The sequence below is a fragment of the Podarcis filfolensis genome, assembly GCF_964270895.1.
Source record: "Podarcis filfolensis genome assembly, chromosome: 1".
In the NCBI taxonomy this organism is placed as follows: domain Eukaryota; kingdom Metazoa; phylum Chordata; class Lepidosauria; order Squamata; family Lacertidae; genus Podarcis; species Podarcis filfolensis.
The window spans coordinates 81,144,978-81,156,780 of NC_139604.1; positions in this window are offsets into that span (position 1 = coordinate 81,144,978).

Below are 11,803 nucleotides of genomic sequence, written 5' to 3' on the forward strand. Positions count from 1 at the left end.
ACTTCATTTCTGAGCTTAATACAAATTGCTGATAATGGTATTAAATGGTCTGGGACCAGATTTCTGCAGAATCACCTCAGCCAATACAAATCTTCCCAACACTTGAAATAGTCTACTGAGGTTCTGCTTCATTTACCTCTGCCATCTGAAATACAGCAGCTAAGAATGATGGGGGAAACCTCTTTTTTTTATGGCGCCAAGACAGCAGAATGTCCCAGCACAAAGTAATTGAACAGGGGTGGTGAATGTGCTAGGACCATTAATTTCAATGGGTATGCTCTGAGTAAAACTTAGCTGAATACCAACCAAAGTTTGAGGATTGTGACCCAAACAGTATGATAGCCCTTGGACTAGAGTGGAACTCAAAATTGTCAGGAAAGTAGTAGTAGTAGTTGTTGTTGTTTAGGCCTTTCTCCAAATTGCTGGATAACTTCGAGGCCAAAATCCCACAGAGGAAATTTGACCTTTTGGGAGAATTATTCAATGAACACTTCTGTCCTCTCACTGCCACCCTGCAATTCTGTAAATAAAGCTGGAAAATTTTGACAGGCAATTCAAGGGCTGAAAAACATTTTCAAGGGATTTTGGAAATGGACGACCCAATGAAATGAAAAAATCCCCTGAAGACTTGTGACCTCTTTTGCCTTTTGGTGGTTCTGCCTCTTTCCAAATGAATTCAGGTCTTGCACTGCTACAATGCTCATAAAGGATTATTGCCTCCTTCCATATGAGTAATCGGCCTGGTGACAAAAATAAGCTTATGTCAGATATGTGACAGATTTCTATTAATCCACCAGGGAGAAAATGTACAATTTTAAATTTAAATAAACTTCTTTCTTGCACTGGAAAAATAAATAAAACTTTGAGGTGGAGTGCGGAGGGGAGGGAATAGGAAGAGGGTAAAACAAAAAAACCCACCCCGAACCAGCAGTAATCTAGAAGATAACAGTTACTTTAATTTCATTACTGAAAGATCAGGGTCACAACAACAGCAATTACCTGTAATTTCCCATTCTGGCAATTATATTATTATGAAAATGATCACTTGCTAACTGCACTAAAGCTTCTAGGGGCACTAAAGTGAATTCTTTTTGCTTTAGCATGCTTGCTAATTGTGTCGGGTCTTTAGGGTAATGTGATTACCGCTGCTTTTGTTTCCCTCTCAGAGCACACACAGAGAGACAGAGAGAATAACTGAGTGATGGCCTAATGCCGCTTTTGAAGTACATCCTCTGTCACAACAAAACCTCCGGGAAAAGACGTCCTGGTCTGTGCCCTCATAAGAGTATCTAATATCTGGCCAATTTATTTTGGTTTCATTAATCTTTTTGGATTGTTTACTGTTCCTATCAGCAGAAGAACCATAGCTCAGTCGTAGAGCATCTGCTTTGCTTGCCGAAGGTCCCAGAACCGACCCCAAGCATTCCTAGATTGAATTGGGAATGCCCCTTGCTTGAAATCACAGTGTGGCTGTCAGACAGTGTCAACAGCACTGAGTCTGATGAACCAATCACCTGATTTGGCATAACGTAGTTTCCTATGTCCCTTAGACAACAACTAAAAGAGGAAAGCAGAAAGTTGTAAAATTTAAACTGTGCCTGCCCTGCAAAACCCCTCGAAGACAACTGTGGGCTTTAACTTCTGCATATTCTCAACAATTGCTTCAGCTCTCTGACAAAGCAATTCTGTGGTGGGCATTGGGCAGAACTGAGTGAAGGTGCCACCACTTCCTATAGCCTGCTGGGTTGCACAGGACAGGAGGTGGTGAATAAGTATACAGTGGTACCTCGGGTTAAGTCCTTAATTCGTTCCAGAGGTCTGTTCTTAACCTGAAGCTGTTCATAACCTGAAGCACCACTTTAGTTAATGGGGTCTCCTGCTGCCACCACGCCACCGGAGCATGATTTCTGTTCTCATCCTGAAGCACAGTTCTTAACCCGAGGTACTATTTCTGGGTTAGTGGAGTCTGTAACCTGAAGCATATGTAACCTGAAGCGTATGTAACCGGAAGTACCACTGTACAAGCTTTTGGTATATTCTGCCTCCCTTGTGGGAGTGTTTTATGGGAATGGGTGGACACTGGATCATTCAGACCCAAAGCCTCCCTCAGTCCATCTCGTGACAGCCCCCCTCCCTCTATCACTATTGAAGCACCAGCAGTGGCTGGCTGCGGAGGGGGTGGAATGAGAGAGAGATGACTTTTCTATTTTTTCACTTATGTGAACTATGTGTCTCTTGGGATGGGGGAAGGAACCTCACATTTGTTACTCAAGTTTAAATTAAGGCTGTAAGCAACTATTTTGAAATGAAAACCTGCAGGAAGGACTGTTCTTTTTGACAGCAGTGCTCAAGTTCAGGAATCTCTGTGGATTTCTTTTGAAAATGGGAGGTCTCTATATAGCAGATACTAGCATCAGACACCAGCAGCCCAGAAGGCTTGAATAGTTCCAGTGAAACAACCCCCCCCCCCCGCCGCCCTCCACAACCAACCTTCCAAGGAAATTAAAACCCACAAGCAAAACACAAAACTCATCAATATTATTTGGGGGTGGGGGGCGGATCTATGAAGAGACTGTCATACTGGAACTATCAGTCACAGGAGTTCTAATTTTAGGTGCCAGGCTTCAGGATCATATAAAATATCTATTTGGCTGGGAAAGTTTCTGCTTCCATATATTGGACAGCATAAATTGAGCTATGGATATACCAGCACTATCTTTGTTCTGTGGCCCATGAATTAACAGCCTTCAACCTCTTTTGTCTTGTTCTCCCAAATAATCTTGATAAACAATGGTTACATCCTGCATCTCCACCAAATGCATTGTATGGTCTCACTTCATTCTTGACTGGTTCACCATGGCAATGAGGAGGAAATGGACGCCTGCACTTTGGAAATCCACTTTTTATCCAACAGGGCTCTTTCGATGTTGTTATGATAGGTTAACCGTAACATACTATGCATTGATGATATGATAAAACAGAAACACAAATAAATAAAATAAGAAGCTAGGTTAACTAGCTGTGTGATATCCATCCTTGCTGTGGCTACAAACAATGGAAGAAGGTTTAAATGAATTTCTCACCAAGCAATAAGAGAGAATACTGTCTGCACACATTGCCTTAAATCTTTTAATCTAAAGAGTAGGGATGGGGGAGAGATGTGCTTCAGTTTGCATTTAAAGACTAATTACCTAATTTGTACTTTCTAAAGCAATACGTGAACCAAAAGTTAGCCATCCTACAAAATCCATACTACTCCAGGAGCCCTAACTTGCCACTTCCTGGACTGAGGAAACTAATGAATCCACAGGTTTACTGAATGAGAACCAATAAACTGAAGCTCAGTACAGAAAAGGCAAGGATAACCTAACTTTCGTCAGCCATGCTCTGGTAATCTCTAGGTTATATTACTGCACTGTTTTATACGTGAGGGTGCCTCTAAAGATGGTTGGAAACTTCAGCTGGTGCAGAATTTGGCAACCAGGGTGCTCACTGGGGCAAGATAGTTTGAGCTTATTACACTGATCCTGGTCTGACTGCATTGGCGGCTGATTAGTTTCTGGGCCCAATTCAAAGTTTGCTTGCTTGTTCAAATTTGTATACTGCCTTCATCTGTAAATCTCAAGTGCTGGGTTTGAACTATAAAGCTTCAAACAGCTCAGGACTGCAGTAGATCAAGGACTGCCTCTCCTCATATGAACCCAGACCCTTTGATCATTGTCTGAGGCTGTGTTTTGTGCGCCTCCTGGTGAAACGACCAGAGGGTGGCAATGTGAGAATGGGCCTTTTTTGCAGTGGCTTCTCCCTTGTGGAATGCTCTCCCCAGAGGGACGGCGACTTACCTGGTGCCTTCATTAGATATACTTAGGCACCTGGCAAAAACATTTCTCTTCTCCTAGGTCTTTGGCTAATTAAATAATCTATGGCCTTTTAAGCTGTGAGGGTTATTGTTTCAGTTTGCACATTTTGGTGGTTTTTTTGTGTGTTTTCGTATTGTATTGGGTCTACCGGTCCCCTAATAGTAACTGACTGCTGGGCAACTGTCCTTTACATCACTAAATAAAATGGCCCTGTCTTACAGCAGAGCAGCTGCAGAACCTGGCAGTTTAGGCTGATCTCTTGTACATCCCTAGGTCATGTTTATAACAGAGCTACATAAATAATAATAGTTATTTGCATTTTTATTGCATCTTTCATCTGAGATCTACAAACAAATTAAAGTCATTAACTCCCCAAGTCCCTGTGAAGTAGCTGTATCATCTATTTCTATCACTACTTTTTATTGGAATGGAAAGGAATTACATTAGGACCACTCTGGATAAGGTTTTTCCTCTATGGAGGAACAAGAGGTAGAGTAGAGAGGAAAGAATGAATGTTGGGGTACATTACTGAGACTCATTTCCCCTCTCTCCTTGCCAGGCTCAGTGTCAATGGTCAGTTGGGCTGGCCTCTGGCAATGACTCCTGGACAGGGCCCCTGAGCAGCCTGACTCAGCTGCAGCTCTATTCATTGCTTCCTTACCAGAGCTCTGGATGCTTTTCAGTAGTGGCTGGCAGTGCAACATTTTAACAGGAACCAAGCTCAGCTTGTGGGATATTTACATGCCTTCCCATTAGCAAATAGTTCACCCCACATTTTACAGCTTCCAAGAAATTAAAACAAAGTGGACTTCCTTGTTGCTTTCCTAAAATGTCAGCTTTTTAAAAGTGGATTTGCTAGACTGGAATGAGAGTGCTGTCATGCACTTCAATTGCAGAAACCTAAATCCCTCCCACAGTTAGGGTCTGGAGGCACCCTTAGAGTAAGCTTATCTAACTTACCTCGCTCAGCTAATCTAATTTAAAAGGGTCCCTGATAAGCACTCTCCAACAATGGAGTTATTTAGCTCCAGGTTATATGTTAAGGCCAATATTTGCTTCAACTTCATATTTCTCCCTTGATTATAGAATTAAACTTGCTTGAACTTCAGAAATATTTCTGCCCTGTCTTTTGAAGTCATACTTAAAACAGTGAACTGTCTGAAGCCCAGTCTATCAACTACCTGCCAGCATTTCCTAAACAAAGACTTTCTACGTACGAACAAAACATCCAAGGATGTTTCCACTATGTGTTCATCTTATTATTTTAGCAAGCAATGTTAAGAAATATAGCTTAATCAATATTTTCCACCTAGCCTTCATTATCTTAATTTAGAAGGGAGAAAATGTCTTTTTGTTGCTATTATTATTAAAATCAAAACTCCTGCTGATCAGTGGAGGCTGGTAGGCGCTGGAGCTGATGGGGGTTCATTGGTGACCAAAACGTCAGAGGCATGGCTAGGCTGCTCTGCTTTCCTTCCTATCCACCTCCCAATGATACTGTGGTCCGAATCTACCTTCTGCTCACTCCTCTCTTAGGAGACATTGTGCCCTAGAATTTTCTGAATATGTGTAAACATTTAATACATTACTAGTTCTGGGGTGTATTGCCAGTTTTTGCATGGGACCCCCACAATCATCTTGACCCACCTGGAATATTAACAAAATGCTGTCACCAAAAGTTTTAGGGTTTTTGTTATGTGTTACTGGGGTGGGGGCGGAAACTCCCCCCCCCCCAAAAGTATGTTTTCTCAGCAATCAGAAAACAAGAGACTTATTTTTCCTGTTGTGGAAATTGTTTAGCTTGTAGAATGTCAGAACACATTCTGCAACACAGAGGATTCCTAGAAACATAGATTCAGCCTCAAGAGTCCTATATGGCACAGGGAGCTACAAGTCCAATATTCTGTCCAGTGTTTGCTTAGATAATAGGAATGCTGGGGCATGGATGTACATTTAGAATTCTAAGGTAAAAGCAACAGTGTAAAGAAAGCCCAATCACAGCTGCTTTTCAACTGCACTTTCAAGCTATGAATTCTATTAAAAACTAGAATGCAATAAAAATCACATTAAAATTCTTAAACACTCTGTAATTTTCACCCCAGTCTCCCACAAGCATCTTTAGGGACGACCAGAATGTATCAGACTCATGAAAAACAGCAGCATTCCTGCAAATAATTTGCATGCCAAATTGCCTCTGTATTGGCCCCAGTACAACCATTTAACACTTCATGTTTGGCTACCGCTGTGTGTAAAACACATCTCTGAATACTATAATACTCAAAAACCCTAGTGGCTCCCTTAAGGAAGAAACATTTTATAGTCCCTTCCCAGAGCAGCTGGAAAATTCAGAATGAAAAAACAAGAAGAAGCTTGCCTCAAATAATCTTCAGGAGAAGGAAATGATAACAGACATTTGTAAATCAACTCTTTGATGTGCTTTAAAAACCAGGCATTGTTGTTAAGTGTTGTTAGAAGAACTGAAGTCAGTGGAAGTTGTTTTTAAAAAAGCAAAACAGTAGCGGTAGCTAATCCTAGGCTTTTTCCAAGAGCAGGGATAGCAGATCAGCCTATCTCCAGTCCATGCAAGATTGGCATGTACATAATCAGAAATCGGTCCCATGTTGGTATTTTGTTTAATGCAACAAAAATTGCATTAAAATTGTACACAGTTTCCACTAAAACAAAGGTGCTGTGTGGCTTCTTCCCCTAAATTAACAACAACAACAATATATCTATTATCTTTTTAGCATCTGGTAAAAATGTCCATTTTTCAACAAGTCTATTACAGTATTTATCCCAGTTGGTTCTGTATTGGATTTGTATTGATTTTATGTATATGCTAGTGTTCAAAGATAATGACACATGATGCGTCAATAACTACTGGCTAAAACTGTGTCAAAGCATTCAGCACTCTGCTAATACTGTCCATACTTGCAAAATTTACGAAGGCATGAAGAAAGCCTTTTTACCAACAGTCAGGAAAATGAACCATTGAAAACTTCGTCAGGTGAGGTCATTACAGGCCACAGCAAGCAGATGAAGCAATGGCAGGATCCGCAAGGATGTGCTCTACAAGGAACTGGCTTCAGGCACTAGACCTGTTGGCAGACCAACTCTGCATTACAAAGATGTCTTCACATGGGACACAAAGGCTGGCGACATCAATCCTGCCATGTGGAAATCCCTTGCAGATGACTACAGTGCCTGGAGACAGGCAGTCAGGTCATTCAGCCATAGCAGTGACCAGAGAGGAAATGACCGCTGTGAGGAGCACAGGGAGAAGAAACGCCATGGTGCATCTGCAGCAGCATAACTGGATGCTGCCCCAGCTGCAATAAAACATGCAATAAAACTTCATCTGCCCCAGCTGCAATAAAACATGTCTCTCCCATATCAGTCTCTACAGCAACAGCAGACATTGTAACCTCCCAACAGTTTGACTCCACCCCAAAGGTGCACTCTTCCATTCTCTCCCAAGACAGATGGATGCCAACAAGAAGAGCTGGAAATTTTTTGCCCCACCCATGAGAATCATACCAAATTTTTCTGCCCCCGTTGATAATTTTAACTGCAATTTCTTTCCTCTTTAATTGGTGGAGAAAAGTCAAAATATGTGAGGTAATTTCCCCCCACAGCACTAGCAACAACAGCTAAAGCAGGATTGGGCTGTCGAGACCTTTGGCTCTGCCTCAGTTTAAGAATAGGAGAATTTGCAACATCCTATCTGCACTCAAGAATAGCGATATTTGCCATGTAGAGGACCTACATAAAATTCTCTTTTTTCCTTTGTTTCTGTGGCATTTTCAAGGGTGTAATCACACATGTGAATATACACACAGAGATACACTCGGATTTCTATAAGATCCCAAGCTAAATATTTGGTAACTAGCCCTTTTAAGGCAAAATATGTTATTTACAATATAGAGTTATCACTGTATTCCGTCTGAGACTGTAAGCCACACTAGATAGACGGGAAATCAAACCGTTTAGTGCTCACGGGGTAAACATGAGGATTTGGATCAAACCACAGCACTTAGTCCATAGCTTATCCAGATTGTCCCCCTCCAGCTATTTTCAGAATTCATCAGCAAGGAAGTTATGTAAAAAGGCCTTAAACCATATGTTACAAAGTTGTACTCACATCAAGTGCATTAAGATTGACTGTAAAGGGTTGCGGAAATACACTTCATACAGTGTTTTGTCGGATTTTCTCTCTAACAAAACAGATTTGGGTAACCTGAAGTGGAGAAATGGATGTGTAATGCACGCATCCATTGTGTTTTGCTAGCAGAAACACTGATAGAGAAAATGGAGGTACTTGTCTGCTACAAGAGACAAGAGTTCAGACCTATCCAAAATATAATCAACAGAATGCATCTGAGAGTGAATTACTGAGAAGCAGAAAAACTAATTTAAAAAGAAAATTAAAGTCAATATTGGTCTGCATTACATAGTCCACACACACACACACACACACACTCCAATCGAATGTCAAAAAATAAATACATTGCTGTTTCTTCTTGATGGCTGAGCTGAAGCTATCGCCATGTAGATTTGAATTTGAATGTTGTAAAAAGAAAAAGAAAAAATCTAAAGCCATGTCAGTCAAATGCAGAGGATGGAGTTACTTTGCAATATTGTCATCTCTTCAGTAGCTTGTTAAGAACCGCACCACTTTCTGATGCGGTGTTTGCAAAGGATCAGAGGCCAGAGATACTCTTCGTTGTACCAAAATGAAAAGTTAGAGGTATAAAGAGAGACAGAGAGCTAGGAAGAAGAGACAGAGAGTCCTGTCTACCGCGTTCAATATCTCATTTTCACTTGAGGGTGAGATGAGATGGATTTGGTGGTTTGTGGTTGTTGTTTTTCAATGACAGAAAAAAGGAGCAGAGTGCTTAAGTAAGAAACACTTGCCATTCTGTGCAAAGTAAGATGCATAGTACATATGAATGTGATTTGCCTTGTGTAGACATATGACAGCCACTCTCAAACTTACATTTATTTCCTGTTGTGGGTACTGCTGAGATACTGCATGCAGTAAGGAAGCTGCCATGCACCAAGTCAGACCACAGGTCCAGCTAGCTCAGTTACACCAGGTTTGGGACATTTGACTCTTAGCCTTATTTCAGGGAAACTACAACAGGGGAGACAACAGACCTTAAAATGGAGAGAACAAAGGCGGGGAGGGAGAATGAAGTCTTCAGTCTAGAGCAGGCATCCCCAAACTCGGCCTTCCAGATGTTTTGGGACTACAACTCCCATCATCCCTAGCTAACAGGACCAGTGGTCAGGAATGATGGGAATGGTAGTCCCAAAACATCTGGAGGGCTGAGTTTGGGGATGCCTGATTTAGAGGATGGGTGATAGGTAGCAAGGATGACAACTTGAATAAAATATTACAGGGATCGAGGTACCTGCCCCATATAATCGATCACATGACGCAGAGCATATACACAATTTTGAATGGCAATGCCCACCAACTTTGTGGGAGGGCTGGCCCTCTCAAATATTTTAGGGGTGTGTGAAAGGACCTCAACCCCTAGGAGTTGACTTCTATGGTGGGTAAACAGAAGGGTGTGGTAGGAGCAGAATGTTTACCTTTTGTTTTCCCTCAGTGAATTGCTGGATGTTGTGAGGGGAAATCCCAGGAAGGTCAGCTCTGGGTCTTTAGAGATCTCCTTTCCCTCTTTTTAAAACCTCTTTTTTAAAACTTTGTTTACCAGGCAACTGGGCATGCTGCAAATTGCAGTGCTGGTTACATTGCAGTCCCACACCATCATAATTCACCTAGAGGCAACATATGCAAATTGTATGCACATTTCAGTCACAGGTGTGGGTCCTGAGTACCTCACAGCTCCTTTGGTACTTTTCCTTCTCCCACGTCACTGGCTCATGTTTTATAAGAGGTGTGCTGCTGGATCTGATCAAAGGCCTGCCTTGACCAGTGCCCTGTTTTTCACAGTAGCCAACCAGATGCCTATGCCTCTTCATCCATCTTGGCTTCACTTACTCCTTACTATCTGGTTTTTCACACAGTAATCTTCTCTAATGGGCATCCGTAGAGAAAGCACATCTTGCAGCCTGACAAGCAAATTTACTATAGCAAAAATCAGTGCCTTTTTAGTATTCCTATTAGCGACGTTTGAAAATCACACATCTTCACCCAACGTGTGCCCAAGCACCGTGGTTAATTTGCTAAGCTGTCTCCGAACAGGATTCGTTCTTCCTTTAAATGTGGCACTGAGAGCTTAGAAGCCTATGTTTTTAATTTTTTTAAACCCACTAATTTCATTGTGCCTGACACAAAGCAGCATATCTTTAGAGTAATTACTGTATAACAGTTATTTTCCCCCCACAAAGTAGTAATTTTCCTAAAATTAACTGGACGTCCTCAATTATGTAAATTGAATATCTTGAAAATGTAATGGCTGTGCTGGAAAGAAGACAAAAGAACACAATGGGAAGCTAACCCCAAAAGAAAAGAAAACCCCAAATGTAGAGATTCATTTCGGATAGAATCAAGGGCAATTACTGGTCCTGCTGTTAAGCTGACTGACACAACTTTTCCTCTCGGATGCATTCGTTTTTGTCTTGAAGTCACCATGGGTTACAGGGAGGCAAAGCTCAAATTTTGAAAAGGGAATTAACAGAATGAACAGCATGAGATACAGTGAGGGCTTATTTCCAAGGCCTCCTTAATATTGCCTAGGATCCTCTAGACCATACCTGCACATTTCATTTCATTTATTTATTACACAAGTGTATAAAATGCTTCTTGGCCTAAGGCCATCGAAGCAGTGTGCAACACAATAAAAAATCATACAAAAAATAATTTAAAATAATACAAATTCTAAAAAAAAAGTGCAAACCATTTCTACCAACTCAAGAAACAATAAAACTATTCCTACAGGTGTGCAGTTAATATTCCATAAATGACTGGGTTACCCCTCATGGAAAAGCTCCTTAAACAAAAACATCTTCAGTAGATGACTAAAGATTATGAAGCTGGGGGCCTGCCTAATTTCAGCTGATAATACATCTGGAAATGTATTCCTTCCTCTGACTTTAGCAATTTTAATTTATCCTTATGTGTTTGATTTATTATAATTACTACAACAAGATTTATATGCTGCTTAATAAAAAATGCCCTGTGGTTTACAGAAGAGAGTATAAGATATAAAACAAAATATTCAAATGAAACTACCAATAAAATAAACAGACTTTTAAAAAGTCAACAGCAAAATTACTTGCATGTAGATAAAATAAACAGCATTTCTGCCATTTTTCTAGCTTGCCTTTATTTGTTTAATTTTTTAAGAAGATTCCCAATCCATTCCAGGATACAATTGCATAAAAATCACGAAAAAAACCAAAATGTTGCCATTTAGTGAATATTCAGCAAATGTGGTATTGTTCTGAGGCAGGTATCTATGGCCTATACAAAGTGGACACAGTGAGTATCTTCACCAAACCCATGGGATAGTACAGAAGAAAAGAAACTTTTGATCTCACCTTTTCCAGTTCTCCCCCAAATTTCTAGTCAAGCACAGCTAAGGAGGAGGCATGAAAACATCAATATAGCAGCTTCCAGCAACAACTGCAGGCTTGTTGTTAGAAAAGTGTCTAGTTTATTGAAAGTGCATGCCCACTTCTGACACCATGTAGCATCCCAAGGGTTTGGGGAGGATGGTTGGTCACTGTGTGCAAAGGGTCTCCTCTAATTCCAATAAGCAGCAGAAGTCATGAGAATTTTTATGAATGACAGAACAACAACTCAGCATAGCAGCAAGGACTTGCTACTTAGGCAATAGTAAGGTTCCAACTAGTTCTCCTTCAGCTATGGGGGAAACCACACCCAAAGAGGGGAGGGGAGCTTCTCTTATAGTTCAGGTAAGTCTCTTAAAGAGACAGACGAAACACACACTATAACTGTAACTATGACA